The sequence below is a fragment of the Mauremys mutica genome, chromosome 2, assembly GCF_020497125.1.
Source record: "Mauremys mutica isolate MM-2020 ecotype Southern chromosome 2, ASM2049712v1, whole genome shotgun sequence".
NCBI classification, from domain to species: Eukaryota; Metazoa; Chordata; order Testudines; family Geoemydidae; genus Mauremys; species Mauremys mutica.
In genome coordinates this window covers 220782207-220803364 of record NC_059073.1, presented here as the reverse complement: position 1 = coordinate 220803364, position 21158 = coordinate 220782207, and the positions used below count along the sequence as shown (strand labels likewise).

At 44.8% G+C, this 21158-nt stretch overlaps 1 protein-coding gene across 9 annotated transcripts in view; it reads left to right on the top strand.

Moving 5' to 3' along the window:
* RBMS3 (RNA binding motif single stranded interacting protein 3) overlaps positions 1-21158 on the top strand; it is a 939633-nt gene that overhangs the window by 603655 nt on the left and 314820 nt on the right. The window lies entirely within an intron of this gene.

Here is a 21158-nt window from a genome sequence, read left to right as displayed (position 1 = left end):
GGATGAAATACCGCCTTCGGTGAATTGTCCTATATCAACATGAAGGGGGGTTGCTGTGAGGAGTTTGTGGTTTAGCATAAACTCCAACAATACCCATTCTGTATGCGTAATAATTTTTTCTTCCCCCAAGAGTAGTATTAGATACATAGTAAATGAACTAGTTTGCTAGTCCCCTCAATGCACCTAACCCATTATTCATCCTCTTTCTTATTACTGCTGGTCCACCATTTCCAATTAGGCGGGATAGGGCTCTCAGAATCCAAAAAAAATCATCTCCACCTGTAAATTTGAATATTCACTTTAAGGAATTTGGTGGATTAAAACTAGGGTTGCCACCTTTCTAATTGCTGGTAATCAGGCCCCTAAGCCATTGCCCTGCCTCTTCCCCAAAGCCCCACCCCTTCTGTGCCTCCTCCCTCAATGCCATGCCCTCCCCCCCTTTTCCTCAAGGCCTCATCCCCCTCGCTTGCTCCTCTCGCCCCCTACCCCTGTCACTCACTGGATCGTTTCCACTTCCCTCCCTCAGCTGGGCTCCTTCTGCTTCAGGGCTAGGATGGGAGCAGCTGGAGCCTGCCTGCAGGTAGGAGACGGCCCTGGCTGAGCAGGGACTGGCGTGGGTTAATGACCCGGTACCTCTCCCCACCCCACGGTAACCGGACTTTTGGTGGCTAGTCAGTACATCTGACTGGACACTGCCAGGTCCCCTTCTCGACTGGACTTTCTGGTTTAAAAAAAAAAGGCACCTGGCAACTCTAAATAGCACCTAGACACACAAGCCAAAAACTAGACTGTCTGGGTTAAAGCCAGATGGGTGGCAACCCTAATTAAAATCTTAACCTTAAATTTTACCTATATACATTATTACAGTTGAACCCTGTTATGTCGCCGGCCTAGGGGTTTGCCAAAAATAGTCCAGATAACCGATGATCGAGATAAACCCCTATCCACCCCCCCACCCCTGAACTCCCCTGCCCTCTCTCCAACACCCCCTCCCTGCCCCCTTACCGCGGTGCCTGCACGTGGCTGGATCCGGCGAAGCGGGACGGGGACCCGGAGCCGGGCAGCCAAAGAAGCGGGACCCGGTAAGCGGGCCGGGCGGTAGGCGAAGCGGGACCGGGTAAGCGGGGCGGGCGGGCGGGCGGCAGGCGAAGCGGGGACCGGGTAAGCGGGCCGGGCGGCAGGCGAAGCGGGGACCGGGTAAGCGGGGCGGGCGGGCGGGCGGCAGGCGAAGCGGGGACCGGGTAAGCGGGGCCGGGCGGCGGGGACAGGCAGGGACCGGGTATGCGGGGCTGGGCGGGCGGCGAAGCGGAGCCGGGCGGACGGGCGGCAGGCGAAGCGGGGACCAGGTATGCGGGGCCGGGCGGGGACGGGCAGGGACCGGGTATGCGGGGCCGGGCGGGCGGGGACGGGCAGGGACCGGGTATGCGGGGCCGGGCGGGCAGGCGGGGACGGGCAGGGACCGGGTATGCGGGGATGGGCGGGCGGGGACGGGCAGGGACCGGGTATGCCGGGGCGGGCGGGCGGGCGGCGAAGCGGAGCCGGGCGGACGGTCGGGCGGCGGCGAAGCGGAGCCGGGTGGGCGGGCGGCAGGCGAAGCGGGGACCAGGTATGCGGGGCCGGGCGGGGACGGGCAGGGACCGGGTATGCGGGGCCGGGCGGGCGGGGACGGGCAGGGACCGGGTATGCCGGGGCGGGCGGGGACGGGCAGGGACCGGGTATGACGGTGAGGGAGGGGAGGGGCGGGGACCGGGTATGCCGGGGCGGGCGGGCGGCGAAGCGAAGCCGGGCGGAGGGGCGGGCGGCAAAGCGGGGACCGGCGAAGCGGAGCCGGGCGGGCAGGCGGCAGGCAAAGCGGGGACCAGGTATGCGGGGCCGGGCTGGCGGGGACGGGCAGGGACCGGGTATGCGGGGCCGGGCGGGCGGGGACGGGCAGGGACCGGGTATGCGGGGGCGGGCGGCGTCGAAGCGGGGCCGGGCGGGCGGCGAAGCGGAGCCGGGCGGACGGGCGGGCGGCGGCGCAGCGGAGCCGGGTGGGCGGGCGGCGGCGAAGCGGAGCCGGGTGGGCGGGCGGCAGGCGAAGCGGGGACCAGGTATGCGGGGCCGGGCGGGGACGGGCAGGGACCGGGTATGCGGGGACGGGCGGGCTGGCGGGGCCGGGCAGGGACCGGGTATGCGGGGTCGGGCTGGCGGGGCCGGGCAGGGACCGGGTATGCGGGGCCGGGCGGGCGGGCGGCGAAGCGAAGCCGGGCGGAGGGGCGGGCGGCAAAGCGGGGACCGGCGAAGCGGAGCCGGGCGGGCAGGTGACAGGCAAAGCGGGGACCGGCGAAGCGGAGCCGGGCGGGCAGGCGGCAGGCAAAGCAGGGACCAGGTATGCGGGGACGGGCGGGGACGGGCAGGGACCGGGTATGCGGGGCCGGGCTGGCGGGGACGGGCAGGGACCGGGTATGCGGGGACGGGCGGGCGGGCGGCGAAGCGAAGCCGGGCGGAGGGGCGGGCGGCAAAGCGGGGACCGGCGAAGCGGAGCCGGGCGGGCAGGCGGCAGGCAAAGCGGGGACCAGGTAGGCGGGGACGGGGACGGGCAGGGACCGGGTATGCGGGGCGGGCTGGCAGGGACGGGCAGGGATCGGGTATGCGGGGCTGGGCGGGCGGGCGGCGAAGCGAAGCCGGGCGGAGGGGCGGGCGGCAAAGCGGGGACCGGCGAAGTGGAGCCGGGCGGGCAGGCGGCAGGCAAAGCGGGGACCAGGTATGCGGGGTCGGGCTGGCGGGGACGGGCAGGGACCGGGTATGCGGGGCCGGGCGGGCGGGGACGGGCAGGGACCGGGTATGCGGGGCCGGGCGGGCGGGGCCGGGCAGGGACCGGGTATGCGGGGGCGGGCGGGCGGCTGGGGACGCGGGGAGCGGGCGGCTGGGGAACCGCGCGGCTGGAGAGCCAGGGAGCGGGCGGCTGGGGACGCGGGGAGCCGGGCTCGAGATATTAGGGTTGGGCAAATCGACATAACGGATGAGAAACCCATAAGATAAAGAGGGAGTTTGGCGGTTCCACTTGTAAAACCTCGAGTTAATAGGATTGGCAAGTTAACCGAGGTCGAGATAAATGGGTTCGACTGTACCATGCTAGAAAAAAAAAAGCTATGCAGTATATGAGGCTCAGGTACCTGCTACTGAATTGTAAACCACTGTGCCTTAAAATAACTGTTGTAAGGTTCCTTGTTGTCCTCTTTAATAGAGTCCCACAATGCAAATTATACAGTTTTATTGGCTCTTAGTTTTTACTGACATATTGTAATAAAAATATTTGCTTCAAATAGGAAAAAAATGGCAAAATAAGGCACCTGAATGCCTCCTGAGGATCCTGGGATTTTATTTCCCTGATACGCTATGTTTCCTTGTTAAAATATAGGAAATCTGAGACATTTGTTGACCCCTGAAAAGGAAACCAAAGGCAGGAGATATGTTCTGTGGTAAAGGTTGATCCTGAATAGCTGTTTCTGGGGGATAATCCATAATGTATGTATATCTGGTGATTTGAGGCAGTAGCAATCAAGCTGCATAACGAGGAGCAATAGCAGAGCTCTTGTGCTGGAAAATAGCAAAGGGAAGGCATTCTTAAAATGCAGATGCTCGTGTCAGTGCGGTACAATATTACATTTCTTTAGACTATGTTGCAAAGCCAAGGGATTTGAGTTGGCAGCGTTGCATCAAAGGCCAAGATTTGTACGCTGGGATATCTGTGGCTGGAGTGGTGTTTTTCTCTTTCCTGGTTTTGTGGAGATTGCTACATACCTTTTTGTGCGTATTGGGCTTATTGTATTTTTAATAGTTAGCCAAGGTGCCTAGAGTCCTGGAATAGGCTTTTTAAATATTTTGTATAAGTCAAAGTAAATATACAACTGAATGTTTCTCCCAATAGAAAAAATCAGCATATTTAGAAAACTGGGGTTTAAAGGAAAATCAGCTGACTTCATACAAAGTAGTACATCATACAATAGAACCTCAGAGTTACGAACACTAGAGTTACAAACTGACCAGTCAACCACACACCTCATTTGGAACCAGAAGTATGGAATTAGGCAGCAGCAGAGACCCCCAAAAAAATAAAAAAGGCAAATATAGTACAGTACTGTGTTAAATTAAAACTACTAAAAATAATTAATAAAGGGAACGTTTCAAAAAAAGATTTGAAAAGGTAGGGAAACTGTTTCTGTGCTAGTTTCATTTAAAGTAAGATGGTTAAAACAGCATTTTTCTTCTGCATAGTAAAGTGTCAAAGCTGTGTTAAGGCAGTGTTCCGTTGTAAACTTCTGAAAATACAACCATAACGTTTTTTTCAGCGTTACGAACATTTCAGAGTTACGAACAACCTCCATTCCCGAGGTGTTCATAACTCTGAGGTTCTACTGTAATACTGAAAAATCAGGAGCCTGGGAAAGGAAACCTGCCTGGAGAAGCATGCTAGGGCTTGCAGATGTTAGACGACAATTTGCATGACAGACTGAAAGAGAATATTATCTGCCAATCTTTGGGACTGGAAGAAGTTGGAACAAAGATACAAGAGAAGAATTTAACCTCCGATAATGGAGACTCTAATCCAGGAAGTCTGTCTTTGACCTTCATTGAAGAGTGGACATTGACCCCCAAATAATACCAAAATAAAAAAATAAAATGTCAAAGAAATTATCAAAACCTTTTGTGTGTGGTATTTATTCATCAGTATGCCAAATGCCGTATAGAAGTGGGGTGAAACTCGCCCCTATGGAGAGGGCCAGCATCTGGCTGCTCCAGCACTTAAGTCCTACCTAGTCCTATTTTGAAGGTTTAAATGAGACTTAAGTAAGGAGTGCCTATGCTGGCCCTCTATAGGGGTGAATTTCACTCACAGTGAATAAACATACATTGAAACTTTGAGTGTAGCATATATTATTTCACTCTTCCTGGAGATAAATCTGATTCAGTGTCAAGACTGTGAAAGAGATTCTCTATAGCTTTTTTTTCTGAGGGAAATCCAGAAAATCTTATTTGGAAAACAAAATGCAGTTTCTGGGGATTGAGTCATCTGTATCAGTTCAGTCAAGTATGGCAATTATTCATCCTACTGATATATAAACAGAGCCACCTCCCTGGATTTGACCATTCGTTTTCTATGAGTTCTAGCATTTGGACGCCTCTTTGTCTGATTTTGTTTCAAATGGCTGCCACTGAAACACGTCAAACGCTAATGGATTGATGTTCAATGTTCTCTCACTATTGGAAAACGTATTCTAACAAGACTAACACAGCAAGGAGCCATTTCTACATTGTTTCCAATGAAGGAATTAATATAGTTAAACCTGTTTTTATTTCTAAGTTTTGTTCCCTCTTGGTAAAATCCACCCTGGTGTAGAAGGGTCAAGCAGGGGCGCTCTACACAGCCTCTCTGCTATGGAGGGGATTGCACTAAGAAAGGGGCCAATATTATATGCACTGGATTTCAGCTGGAAGCACAGTGCTACAGTCCAGTGAAACACAGAAATCCCTCCAAGGGTTCTGTCCGGAATATTAAGTACATTTGCCAAGTAAACATGTTTTACTAATGCTGCTACGCCTAGTACAATGATGTAGTTTTTTGTACTTAATTGGAAAGGTATTTTTTCCTCTGTTTTCCTTTATGTATATTTTGTACATTTTAAAAAAATCCATGTTTGCTCTCGGTGTATACTGTGATGGGTTTGGTCACAGAGACCCCCGTGGGACTGTCACCTGATGTGATGAGATTACCTCTGAGCCCGTTTTCCCTGTCAGCTTGGGACTCCAGAACCCTGTCTTGTTGAGCCAGACACACTAGCCTGCTGCAACACAGACCCAGGGTCTGGGCCACCCCCCGAAAGCTGCATGCTTTAAGTGAAAATAGCTCTGCAGGTTTCCTGCCTCCACCACCCAGACACCCAGGTCCCAATGGGATCCAAACCCCAAATAAATCTGTTTTACACATATCCCTGTGAGACCTCATCCATCTTTACCCATGGGCTGGCCCACACATACACAGGAAGGCTTGTAGGTAAATAAACCATTTACAACCAATTGTCCTAGTCAATGGGAGCCATCAAGATTCTAAACCACCATTAATGGCCCACACTTTGCATAATTACAATAGGACCTCAGACTTATACTTCATATTTCTAGCTTCAGATACAAGCATGATACATGCATACAAATAGGATGAACACACTAGGTAGATGATAAGCTTTGTAATGATACCTTACAAGAGACCTTTTGCATAAAGCATTTTTCATTTACATCATATTCGCATTCATAAGTATATTTTCATAAAGCATATGGAGTTCAACATCACACATACCATAAATATCAGCAAATATATTGTAGTTGAAGAAATGCTTAAACAGAGAATGGCCTATGTGCCTGGGCCATATAAAACCAAGGAACATGCTATGAGAAGTCTAGTGTAATACCTCTGAAGCACCTGGCATTGGCCACTGTCAGAAGACCGGACCGTGGGCTAGATGGACGATTGGTCTGACTCAGCATGGCTGTTCTTATGTACACAGACAGATGCTTATATATGCATAGAGTTGGTGGGATTCCATTGCAGTTGTAAGAGAGGATTGGGGCCTGGATCTATACCAAATATCAGCCAAAGGGATAACTCTCTTTTGAGTTAGCAAAGTTTTAAAATATTGTTTTTTGGGAGATTCAATCTGCCTCTCTCTACAGGATAGGCTAATTATTACCACTACCAAAAATATAATAATCATGTTTAATCTAATAAAGTAAACTAGCCATTAATTCACACACCAGTAACCATGCTAAATAGACCTCTCTGTCTGCATGGCTGGCAGAGGTATCAAGAATCTTTCATAGTGGGACAGGGAAATTTCAAAAGAGGAGGACTTACCTCCATGATCTCACTCCTTTCCCATAATTCTGCAGAAGCTGGAGATGTTGAGGCCAGAGTATGACTACTGTCGGCACTGGGAGTGATATAGGAGCTAGCCTTGTCCAGCTGGAGGGTACCATGTAGAGACAAGAACCTTCATGGAGATTCAGAGCCTTTGCAGATCTGTTGGTTTCAGGGATTGACCAAACTCCTCCCGCAAGGGACCAGCAAAAATGAAACTCTGCAAGGAAAACCTTACAGAATTTCCATCTCTTGTGAGGGTTACAGTAAGTGCTCCTGGTCCGGATGTTGATCAGACACCAATTAAGTCTGTTAGCTGCCTTCCTTCCTATAGCTCTCTTCCTTTTTTGTGAATTCATCTTTCTATCCTTTCTCTTTCTAATCTGACATGCACCTGTGCTGAAGGAGTATTATCTCTGTGCACTTCGTGCTGTGATATATATTTGTACATAGCTAAAGCTTTTTAATTCTCTTTATTTTATTGTGTAAAAAGTTTAATAGACCTTTGTTTCTTTTTAAATGTAGTATAGCACATGAATGGACTATCTGATATTCAGAATCCAACAAGTGGTTGCTTTATTTTATTAATGATTGAAATTTCTGAAATTTTCAGCCAGTCAAACTCCTGCATGTTGGTTCTCTTCATATTTGGAAAATATTTGTGAATATCAGCTCTGTTGACTGTCAACTTTACTTCTTTTTTCTGATGTCAAAGCAGGATGCTAGGACTTGAACGTCAATATTGAAATTGTCAAGCTTGATTTTAACCCCATTCTTTAATTATCTGAAAAAAATTTCAAGCAACGTCTTCTATAAAGTTAAATATTTGGATTGGCTCCTGCAAAATGATTTTCATCACTTACTGCTAGGGCACCAACCAGTGACTCCCTGAAAACTCCAGTGTGTTCAGCAACATGGAAATAGCTAGGAACTCCGTTGTAATGAAGTTGGCTGCATTCCACAGCATTTCATGAAGAACTCCACACATCCATTATCGGGTTGGTTCTTCACCAGTTGCCAAAGAAGTTTCATACTACAGGATGCAAGTGTTCTGCAGTCAAACAGTTCTATTTATCTTGCAAAAATGTTAACTATCTTACCCAGTACTTATGCACAGTATGTATCCAGTGCTGACCTGAATCAATAACAATTCCCAATTAAATTACAATGAAATATTATAGCTGCATTTTCTGCAAGAGGAAAGTGTGTGGTTCAGATTTATAAACTGAAGGTCTTGGGCTCTCCCTCCCTTCTGCCGTTTGCTTTCTTATACTGACTCTACCAGGCCACAGGGTTCTTCAGCAACTATGAGCCCTGCTATGGTGTCTTACGATTCAGTTGTTAGTACTCCCAGTTTCAATCCTCTCCCCCGTTTAGTTGTGTCCTGGGTTTGCATTAAACAGACCTTCCCTAGGCTAATGGGGAATCACAGCACTGATTCTTCTCCAAGACAGACAGACACCAGAGCCAGTCCTTAAGGGCTGCTATTGAACATTTTTTTTTCCTATTTGTTATTTCAAAGGGAAATATTGAGGAGGATAAGGACATTGCAAGGAAGCAAAATGTTTTCTTTCTCTCTGCCTTCATTACAAACAGAGGTGGCTCTAGCTTTTTTGCTCCCCCAAGCATGGCAGGCAGGCTGCCTTTGGCTGCGTGCTTGCAGGAGGTCCCCGGTCCCACGGATTTGGTGGCATGCCTGCAGGAGGTCCCTGGTCCCGTGGCTTCGGTGTACCTGCCACAGAATTGCTGCTGAATCCGCGGGACTGGCGGACCTCCCACAGGCGCACCACTGAAAGCAGCCTGACTGCTGCCCTTGCAGGGACTGTCAGGGCGCCCCCCACAGCTTGCCGTGCCTGGAGCCACTGCTGATTACAAAGGATGGTGGGGAGATACTGTACCTACCCCAAAACTTAATCTTTTCTTAAGCTGAGACACTGTCAGAGGTTCAAATGAGGGAGATTCTGGAACAAACTGCTAACTTAAATATCAGCAAGTTTCCAGGATCAGATGAGTTACCTACATTTCCTCTAGGAAATTAAGAATGAAGTAGTTGAGCCATCTTATTAAAAGCACCTACTGTAATAGATATGGGATAGCAGGGATACTGGTTTACAGCAGAAGGATGACTGGTCTAGTCTGGAATGTCTTAGGTTCTTATCTGAAAGCTGTTGGGTAGCCAGTGTGAAATGAATTTGTGATCTTGTTCCTGTTCAGAGAGAAACCAGACATCTCAATGAACAGTAGAGTCAAAGAAATTAATTGATATGGAGATCAAAATGCTCTCTCACCCTTCTACGTGTTTCTCCCGCAAGCACTCAGGGTAACATGGAGGGAAGCTTGTATTGCCATTGTTTATGTTGTACCTGGATAGCGGATAATTAGGGATTTATGATGGAATTTTCAAAAGCACTCAGCATTGGCCTACATCTGGTCTCACTGAAGTGAATGGGAGTTTCATCATTGCCTATCGGAATAGAATTGGGGTAGTGCTTTGTCTTTGAAAATCCCATCCTTAGTCTTTGGGAATCTCAGTTCAACACTTTTTCCAACTACTAAGTTCACTTAAAAAACACCCCAACTTTACAGCGCATACAACAGTTTTCCAACTTGTAATGTTCAATCTCTTGCTATCGCTTCAAACAGATTTTTCCACAGTCCTCTGCTTTTGATGTAAAGTGTTCAACTTGGTTTCTAGATTGACTTGATTTTTTTCATAATGTAACTTTTTCTAAGATTAAAACTGTCCTCTGCTTTAGAAGATTGCAGTATAAGTACTCAGTAAATATATCCCCCTCAACACTTTTCACCTGTGAATAGATAGCCCTTTGCAGAACAGATGCAGATTAGTGAAAAGTTTAGCTTACTACTGTTGCTGTGGAGTGAAGTAAATTTATGGGTTGGTTTATGTGTTATGAACTTCAGCCAAACAGGGATTGGCACGTTTTTCATAAATACACACTATGCCTGATGCTCCTCCCACTTACACAAGTTTAAATCTGGACTAACACTACTGAAATCAGCAGTTTCAATCAGTTTTATGCAGTTGAAGCAGTTTTATGCACTCTTTGCAAACCCTTTACATTTGAAAACAGGAAATCTGAGTGCAGTAAATGAGTTAAACACTGGAGTCTGATTCCCTTTTTCCTCCATACTCAGGAAACGCCAAACGCCCTATGCAGGAGTTATCCAACCACAAATATGCAGCTTGGGAATGTGTTGCTCAAATGGAGAGAACTGTGTCGTAGATTCAGCAAGCAGACCTTACTCATCCCGAAAAATCAAGAACACCAAAAGAAAACTGCAAAAACATGGTTTTGAAAAAATATTATTTTGGTGTGCAAGTGATAGGGAAGCATTTTCTTTAGTGCTATATTGTTTTAGCACTTTAGTGGGGCATTGATTGGGTTCTTCTGTAGCGTACAGCACAAGGGTGATACTACTGTAAGGCGAGGGAAAAACTCAGTGTATATAGCACGTTTGCTCAGTGTAAGGCAATGACTCCTATGAATACTAGTGGAGGTTATGTGCATGCATTTAGAGGAAGAAATATACCACTTAGCCTGTGTTGGATACACAGATTTGACAAGATAATATGATTTATATAAAAATCAGGTTTTGTTTCAGATTTCTTTTCATATAGAAACATGGGGCCAGAATTAGATCTCCTGTAAATCTCAGTGGTGTTCCTTTTGATTTGGTTTGAATTCCTAGGGTTGTGGCTCATTAAATCCACAAATGCACACAGGTGTAGGCCTTCATGTAGACAGATGCACAAGTGCTCCACACAGACATTCTTCCATGCACGTGTGCACCCCACACAAGCCTGCAAATGTTACGTTGCCAAATACCCTGCTTTGTTGTTTCCTTATTTTTAAAAATCCCCCACACAATGTCTGAATGGTTTGCCTGTGATTTTAATACGGATAGAATAGTTGCAATTTTGTTCACCAGTGAAATTACTATTTTTTATCATTGAAAAAACCTATATTTTCCCATAGCATACTTCTGTAAAATTAGACATTCATTATGATACATGGCAACAAGCTGGGTCAAGATAGAAAATAATGATCACTTCAGTCCTTGGCCATTCCCTTGGCCATTCCCTCACAAAGTAGGTCAAAATTCATAACTATAATTCGGCCAAATTCGAATCTCAGCTACATCAGTGTAACTTCACTGAAATGGAAAGGGGTGCACAAGTATAAGCGAGAAGAATTTTTTAACCAGGGCAACATTTTAAAAAATGTGGGGGCTTGCTTATTTTTAAGTTTGGGAATGGGTAAGTAATATATAGAAAACATGGCTAAGTCTGTTCCTAATATGGGAACGTGGTCTCCTACTCACAAACACACACATTCTGTTTCTTTGTCACAAACACACACATTCTGTTTCTTTGTCACCACATGTACCTTTATTCCTCAGTTTCCCAGCATGGCAGGACATAGCAAAGATAGGCTCCACCTGCAGTACTTCACTCAGTTTCTCTCCTTTCACAATTTACCTTCTGTTTACTTCCTGTTCTTTGCAGTTATATATCCTCCCAGTTACTGAGCCAACTATCTCTTTAGCCCAGCAGTTACCACCCACGTGTCAGTAATTTCCCCAACAGAAACTGGTTAATTAATGCCGCTCATGCCTGTAGTATTCACAGTGTTGCAGACACTTCTGTGACCAGGGTGCTTCAGTGAGCACCCTTTCATAGTAAGATGCACCTATTATTGCACAAGAAGAGATACAGAAATCTAAATTAAAATCTTATCAAATGTAAGACGACCAAATTAAAAAACAATAAGAAACAATGATTTTACAAAGATCCAGCCAGCAGGTGAATTGCTGAAGTGCCATAGTAGTATATCATAACTATAACAGTTATAATAGCAAGTAAAGAGATTACTGGTAGGCCTATGTGACAGATATTTTCAAGACTAGAACACAGAAGAAAATCAAAGAAAGACAAGTTTCAGTCATGATTAAGGCATAGCTACTATAGGTCCATGCCTGGAGCTCCTTGAGTTATATTATTACATCAGAATCCCAGCTTTCTTTTTGTTTTATCTACGTTTCAAGCTCTCATAGTTGTGAAAAAAGCTTGAGAAGATGAATAAAATGCAACTAATGCAGCAATGTCTGTCTGAGGGCTTGTAAAATTCACTGAAATAGCTATTCTGGAATAATTTCAGTATAAACCCCATGGAGATACTCCAGTGGATTAAGCTAAATCAGAAAAAGGCACTCTTATTCTGGAATAAATATCCACACAGGGGTTTATACCAAAATAACTATGCTGGAATAGCTATTTTGATGCATTTTCAAGTCAAGGACTTAATCGGCAGATAGCCTGAAATATTACCTTGGAAAGGAGTCACTGCCTCATACATGTCAATGAGATGTTCTCTCCAAAACCCACTGCTCTGGAGGCCCTGCCAACAGCGCCCCAGCACAGCGTGTGGCAGGAGGAGAAGAATGCGACGGGCCTGGTCTACCCACCCACCCATGCATATATATCCTAAGTACCCGCATAAGTACTGGGGAGCCTCCACTCTACTGCTACCCTGCCTCTTTCTGGTGGGAAAGGATTCCTGCTGCTGCTCCTGTTGCTCTCAAGGGGAGGGGGCCCCTGCTGCTACACCTTGATGCAAATAGGGTGCCATGCTAATGCCTGTCTCTCCAGGAAGAGAGGTGGGCCCCTTTCCACCCTCATTTAAAGCGGGAGGCAGGTCCGCCATGTGGGGATGGAGACACAGAGGACCCCATGTCTGGTATACCTAGGCCCCTCCATTTCCTTAATCCAACCATGATTCCAGATTGTCCCTTCATCCTAGTCACAATGATCTATGCACTGTAGGTGCACACAGCAGCTTAACAGGGCGGTCCATTCCTGAGGTCATCTACTCACCATATACCCTGATGACTGTTAAAAAGTCAGCATCTACCAAACATGACCACACTGTTTTTTTCTGAGATACCACAGTTATTTCCTATTCTAAGCATAGGAAATAACTGTGGTAACTCAGAAACTACAGTGTGATCATGCTTGGTAGATGCTGAGTTTTAATGGCAGCCACTGCTATCCAAACCCATTTCAACATCTTTGAAAACCTGGTGTTTAAATTTGGACACCCCAAAACTAACACCCAGAATTTGTGGCCATTTTTGAAAACATTGGGCTGGTCTTTAATTTTAGTCCCATAGGTAGAGATGTAACTTTGGTAAGTAGGGGAGGGGTAAATTTTCAGTAATTATAATTTTCTAATCAGCAATGACCCAGACACTTAAACATCTGATTTTATCCAGCTGTCAAGAGAAATTCAATGCATGTGAATAAAAGAACGAGATTGTTTCTAATATTTGATGTAACTTTCTAAAGCCAGAAAAAAGCAAGGAATCTCCTTTCCAGCTGCCTTGGGATGAAGACATCAGAGTTGGAAAGTCTTAACTGGATTTTATCTACATAAGTGCCATGTCTTCTAGGGATTACCATTGACGTCCCTGTCTCATAGCTTCATTTTCCCATACATTTTAACGGCCAGCACTTACATGCCTGTGATGGCCAGCAGAGGAGAGAGAAGAGACCCTTGACGAGTGCTTTTCTTTTTTTTTTTTAATCCCAAGAGGTATCTCCTTTGCTATGCTTTCTAAGCAGTTAATATGAGATGCTATGTTTCAGTGCAATATCAACATCACTATCTGTCTGTCTGTCTTTGATTACTAGCTTGCAAGCATGATTGAAAACAAATTTGTATAATACAGGATACTTTTGGGTGGTAAAAAAATTCCACAAATAGTAACTAGTTCATAAAATATGTATTCACCTAGTTCTTTGTCCCTGGTCATCTTTTTGCCTATGTACAATGAGTTCCATCAGCAAAATCTTCAATGTGCATATGCTGATTCTAAACCTGTGGCTGGGAGGGTAATACCTCCTCTGCAAGTGTGGCACTGGGCTAATGACCATTGATTGTAGACAAGTTCAACACACCCAATTTGCTAACCTCAGACACTTGTTAATCATAAAGATTTCAGGCCAGAAGGGGCCACCAGATCACCCAATCTGACCTCCTGTATATCACAGGCCACCATGACCATCTAGTATCCACATATTAAACCCAACCACTGAAATTAGATCAAAGTATTATAGCCTCTAGGAGACTAAACTATTCTGTGCCATGGGCAGAGAGCAGGAGGGACTCAGGTGTACCAGTGCCTGAGGCCCCGGCAATGACAGGGAATTAATTAAGTGAGATATACCCAGCAACTTGCTCATCTCACATTGCATAGGAAGAGAAAAACAACAACAACAACAACAAAGCTGCTGCCAATCTGACTGGCAGGAAAATTCCTTCCCAACTCTGCATATGGTGATCAGTTAGACCTTGAGCATGTGAGCAAGAACCAGCCAGCTAAGTGAGAGAGAGAGAATGTTTGGTGACCTCTCTGAGAACTAGCCTACCTCACCCAGTGTCCCATCTCCAGCTGTGGCAATCTCTGATCCTTCAGAGGAAGGAGACAAAAAAATAACCAAACAAGAATATATATGGGGGTGACCCTGCCTGACCCCTGCAGGTGACCAGCTGAAGCCTTGAAGTATGAACTTTTAGGAACATAAGACATGCACAGAAAGGGACTTCCATGTGAGCCCTGCGCCTCACCACCACATGCAACCAGATCATACAATAACAATCAAAAGTGTCAGGCTCTCTCTTAAAACTGTTTATGTTGTTTTCTCCCCCAACTCCTATTGGGAGGCTGCTCCAGAACCTCACTTACCTGATAGCTAGAAACCTTCTTCTGATTTTCAGTCTGAATTGTCCATGGCCGGTTTATACCCATTTGTTCTTGTGACAACACTGTCCTTTACATTTAATAGTTCTTCATTATCCCTGGTGTTTACTCCCCCTAATGTATTAATAGAGAGCAATCATATCTCCTCTCAGCCAAATTTTTAGTCTCCTCTCATAAGTTTAGGCCCTCCATTCCCCTGATCATCCTAGTAGCTATTCTCTGCACCTGTACCAGTTTGAATTCACCTTTCTTAAACATGGGTGACCAGAATTATACACAGTATTCTAAATGAGGTCTTACCAGTGCCTTGTATAATGGGATGAATCACATTTCTGTACATCCTAGGATTGTATATCCTTTTTTGCAGCCCCATCACACTGGTGGCTCATTGTTGTCCTGTGATTGACAAACATACCCAGGTCTCTCTCTTGCTTTCAAGTTCAACTGATGAGCCCCCAGCTTTCAGCAAAAATTCTTACTCCAAGACCCCTACTTGTATGACCTTGCACTCTGTACTGTCATCCCATTTCTGTTACTCCAGTCTTCAAGGTCAGCTGGTGCTTCCTGTATAATATTCCCACCCTCCTCTGTATTGACAGTGCCTCCCAACTTTATAACAGATTTCATTAGCACATTAAGATAGGTCCAAAGCCTGATCCTTGAGGAATTCTGCTACTAACTTCCCTCTAGTCTGATAGTTCACCTTTCAGCACAACCCATTGCCTTCTCTCTGTTAGGCAGGTCCTTACCCACCTTGCAATTCTTGTACTAATTCCCATCTTCTCTAATTTTACTAATAATTTCCCAGGTGGTGGTATATCAAATGCTTTACTGAAGTCCAAGTGTTTTAGATCTAACTGCATTTCCTTTATTTAAACAACCAGTCATCTCCTCAAAGAAAGATTTGGGTTAGTCTGCCATGATCTACCTTTGGTAACCACTGTTGCCATATAACCCTTTTTCTGTTTACCTCCGTGAATTTAATTACGATTTCCTTCAAAATGTTTCTTTAAACATTGTTCTTCAATATTCAGTTATCTTTCTCGCTGAGCCAGTGGACCATAAATGGATCACAGTTATAGCTTTTAGAATGTAGCTGATACATTAATAATTATTGCAACTGAATGAGTCCTTATAATGTAGTATCACAATTCTCCTTTGGGAAGAGTGTAGATCAAATGTTTTCTCACAAACTCCCCAGAGGCATTGATGATACCTGTGCATGAAACTGGATGTTAGGATTAGATCATTAAAGATGACTACTACAGTATCAGTTCAAATGTACTCTAGTTCTAAAATGCATCTGTAGTCTTTACCAAGAAGCCTTGGTAAAAAGTACTACCTCCTAATATTGGAATCTGACTACTTAATGGCAATTCCTTTTAAGCATAAGGAATGAAACACACTGGTTGCTGGGCAGCATACACTGTAGAAGTAGAAAGTAACTAGATGGTAATTTAAATCTTATTCACGTTCTCCTACTCTTTTTCATCTGTCAGCAAAAAATGGAAACAACCAAAACAACAACAAAAAATTGAAAAACCCAAGATGAGATTTAGTGATTTACTGTCTATTTTAACTGCCTGTGGCTTGAAGTTTGAGTCATACAGCCTTTTGGGCTCTCCATACATTTCCCATAACTTGTTCCTCTAGTCTGCATAAAAGGTTATGATTCCACCACTTATCTAAACATTTTAATAATGACCTATTCCAATTATAGTATGCTAAACTGGGTCCCATCATTTACATTTTTGTGTTGTTTTATTGCAGAAATATAGCATGCTGAACAAGCTAAGCAGTGACCTTTGCAGTGTATTAACTTCCAAGGAAAAGATTTGCCTGTAGTGTTCTAATGTTGTTTAAAAGAATTGTTCATCAGTGTAAAGGCACCTGTTGTTAATGGCATGCCCTAATTCATGTAAAGCTCCAGCCTCATAATACTGTATATTTCAAATGGTAAAATGATGTTCTGGGTGGAGATGCTAGAATTCTGAGTCACAGGGAGTCTGTGAGCCACATAGAATTCTGAGGATAATGGGGTCACAGGGGCTTTTCTGACTCAGTGTCTGTCTCTCTGCTTCATCTGCTGGGTCTAAAATAATGGAAATGTTTCCCTGTCAGAATAAAAATTCTACCTTATCAGACAGCTCAGATGAAACGCACAATGGTTCTCTCTCTTTTGTATGCTTAGTCCTTTAATTGTTCTTAAACTTTTTTGGTGATGAACAAGAGTGCTGGATGCAATTTGTCATTTGCTTTCCTTTAGGTTCAGACAACTAGTTGCATCTTGCATGATTGTGCTATCACGTACAATTCACTCCTCTTGTGTATGTAAGTAGTTTACAGATTGGTTTCCAGGAGTACATTGAAGAGGCTAGACATTTTATATCATTCAGCGATTAGATTAGTTACCAGAGTACTTCTCTGCACCCATGCCAGTGACTCCATTGAACTGGCTCTCTTTAATCTCAAGGCATCTCTGAAGCATGGTATGTGCTTATCTAAAGTACACTGCTTGGTGAAGTACCAACTTATCTTGAGAATTTCCATGGACTTTCCTCCTCGGAGAGTCATTTAAGATCTGATTCTTTCATTAAACTGGTTGTTACTAAAGGTTTCATCTCTCTTTGGTAGGAGGTCTTTTGAAATTTCAGCAGCTGAGAGCTGAAATGCATTAAAAAGATATAAAATCCATGTTCCCTTAGGTCTCCTGTCTTAATAGTAATAGATTGGATCCGTCATTGTCCGATATTTGTAGATGATATTTATGGCCTGTGTGCGGGTATTTATTTTATGACCTTTCCTACTGTTTTACTTCATGTGTTGTGGGTTTTACATAACTGATGGCGTTATCTGTGGCGATGTATTTTGGATCTGTCTAAGGACATAAAACAATATTTGTATGCCTATTAGTGATGATACATAAAGTGGTTTGTGAGCCATCTGTATCGGGTTGCCATTATAAATGAGAATTGTTCTCAGTGGATTTTATTTTATCTAGCCAAGCCTGTGTTAAGCACAAGCAGCAGAAGGGTTTCTTTGCAACTCCGTGATTGGGTTGCTGGGACAGCCTTAGCGACTCTCACCCAATTATCTAGTTCTGGCAGCAGGACTAGAGTTCTTCTTCAGGGCTCTCAGATCTTAAAGTTGGCTTGGGCATGGTTCAGTCTGGAGCTATGCCTGCAAGGATGTTGCATTATGGTGTGAGTAGGAAACAGTTCCTCTGTGTAGTTCTGGTGCCACTGCATCTAGATGAATGTGTTCAGGTCTGATGACCACATTATTGGAGACGTTAAAGTAGAGAGAGTTCACAGAAGAGCAACAAAATGATTAGGGCAAAAGAAAAGATTGACTTAGGACCAAAAAACCAACCAACCCAGGAACTTGTACACTATTGCTTGATTAATGATGTGGATGAGTGGGTTGCCCCCAGGCGTCCTCTTGTGGCCAGGGTGCCTCTGTTCTGCCCTTTATTTTCCGTTTTCCAGACCCTTTTACAGAGACTCCACACACTTGCTTGTCCAATCGCCATCCTTAGAGGGGTCTGGGTTTATTCAGGCAGTAACTCAAAGGTAAAACTCAGAGCCCCAAAAATCTGCTCCAATGCATGCCTCTTACCTCAGACTCTGGGTTAACCAAAGGTTCCCTTCATCTAGTCCTTTTTCTTTTTTTAGGAGTTCTTGGGGAGGGGAGATAACCCACCTGGGGTTTGGCTTGCCGTTGTCCTGCTCAGCGCTGACTTCCCTGTAGACTTTCCAGAGTCAGCTCTTCCAAGCAACTGCTTCAGCTCTGTCATAAATATAAAGGGAAGGGTAACAATACAATATACAATACTATAAAATACTCCTCCTCCTGTATACAATACTATAAAATCCCTCCTGGTCAGAGGCACCAAAATCCTTTTACCTGTAAAGGGTTAAGAAGCTCAGGTAACCTGACCCTGATCCAAAGGACCAATAAGGGAACAAGATACTTTCAAATCTTGCGGGGCGGGGGGGGGGAAGCTTTTGTTTGTGCTCTTTATTTTGGTGCTCTTTATTTCGCTCTTGGGACTAAGAGGGACCGGACATCAATCCATGTTCTCCAAATCTTTCTGAACAAGGCTCTCATATTTCAAACTTGTAAGTAACAGCTAGGCAAGGCGTGTTAGTTTATCTTTGTTTTCTCAACTTGTGAATGTTCCCTTTGCTAGAGGGAAGTTTATCCTTGTTTTGTTGTAACTTTGAAACTAAGGCTAGAGGGAGGTTCCTCTGGGCTCTTTGAATCTGATTACCCTGTAAAGTTATTTTCCATCCTGATTTTACAGAGATGATTTTTACCTTTTCTTTTAAATAAAATCCTTCTTTTAAGAACCTGACTGATTTTTCCATTGTCCAAAGACCCAGCGGTTTGGGTCTTTGATCACTTTGTAACCAATTGGTTAGAATATTATTCTCAAGCCTCCCCAGGAAAGGGGGTGTAAGGGTTTGGGGGGATATTTTGGGGAAAGAGGAACTCTAAGTGGTCCTTTTCCTGTTTCGTGTTAAATCACTTGGTGGTGGCAGCATACCAGGTTTTAACCTAAGCTGGTAGAAATAAGCTTAGGAGGCTTTCATGCGGGTCCCCATACCTGTACCCTAGAGTTCAGAGTGGGGAAGGAACCCTGACAAGCTCTCTTTTAAAGAACCAGCTGCTTCTGGTTCCCTCCCTTTGCCAGGTGTCTCTGGCTAGCTCAGATTAGCAAACCTGCTCCAGGCTTCGTCTCCCTCATTCCCTCTTACTCCCTTTTGCTCTCACACAGATGGCAACATAATAGTCTACATGTTTGAAGGGTTCCGATGCCAAAGATACAGAGAAATTTAGTGTAAAGTACAAGGATGTGGCCGTAAATAATGGGATTAAATCAGTAAGGGAGTATGTATACTGTCTGTATGCCAGGATTTTCCCCCTTCCGGCGGAGCATCCCGGATTGTCGCAGGAGCTTGGAGTATAAGTTAAGACTGGATCCAGGTGTTTCAAGAGAGTATCTGTAGACAACATGGTGGTTATAAAGCTAGACACCACAGTTTCCTCATCTGCACCAGCCCACCAACCACTGTTGCCACTGGCAGAGCAGCACTGGTGATAGCAATGGTGGGAAGTTTTAGGAGGGAAAAATGCTAGTGTAGAGCAGACCTTAGAATAGCAGAAAAAAAATGAATATTCTTGAGATGTACTGAGCTGTGGAATAGTCTCCCAAAGAAAGTGGTGGAAGCCTCATCAAACTGGAACATTTATAAATGGCTGGACAAAATGTTAGAGAATATGCTGCAGGAAACAATCCTGCATTTACAAGAAGAAAGAGACTGTAATGTTTTGACACCATGTAATATTTTGTGTTTGCTTGCCTGGGTATACAGTAGAGGCAGCCGCTACACCTAACAAATAAATCAGAGAGAGTAAGGTGGAGCAAACTGTAATGGTGATATGTTCAGCTACTAAAAAAACTTCAGTCACAGCTGATCTAACTCTTATACATCAGTTAGAGAGACCTGTAAAACCACCTGCAGTAGAGTGACCAGACAGCAAGTGTGGGAAATCGGGACAGGGGGTAGGGGGGTAATAGGAGCCTATATAAGCAAAAGACCCAAAAATCGGGACTGTCCCTATAAAATCGGGACATCTGGTCATCCTAATCTGCGGTAACCACATGTGGTGATTCCCATTAAGGCCACAGACTAGACTAAGTCTTTACCATCTCTGCTTCTGTGAGTCTATAAAAAAAAATCCTGCACTGACATTTACACACAAACCATGTTTGTTGCACTAGTGAAAAGCATGGTTTAATCCAACTGAGGTTAACTCAATTTAAATGTGTTTTGCCCAACATAGTTGAGGCCAAATGTCTTTTGAACCAAATTAACTGGAACTGATTTAAAAGAGGCCACATTTTTTCAAAATGGCTAGCAATTTTAAATTACCAATTTGGGACACTTTAGATTTTAAAAAGCAACACAAAAAAATCCCAAACCTGTTGCTTGAAAGCCAGTTTACCATTGGTAACGGAAATCATCTGACAAGGCAGTATTCAGATGCAGAATAGGTTCGGACGGTGGTTTGAATGTAATAGCACCTAAATCTCCCAAGATCAGTTGCTCTCATTGAGATTTCTGCAGTCTTGGTCCAAAATTGTATAGTAGGCTTGTGTTGGGAGATTTTTGACTGAGATTGCACCAGGAAGAAGACATATTCTGTCTGGTTTGGGGTCCAACACAGAAGCAAAACTGTAGGGACAGATTTTGATCTTCACCTCTCCGTGTTTGAAGATGTGTGAATTTAAAGTTCTGGTTTTTTGGCCCACCTGTAGTTATGTGAACTATCTGCCTTTTGTTTAATGTAGTAAACATGATGAGTTTAATACAGTGGGACATGCCAGAATTTTTTTTTCTAGAATGTCCAGTGTCCTAGAACTAATTTGCCAGCTGTGTAAATTCCAAAATATTGTCAGTTTAGTAGGCGATTTAGT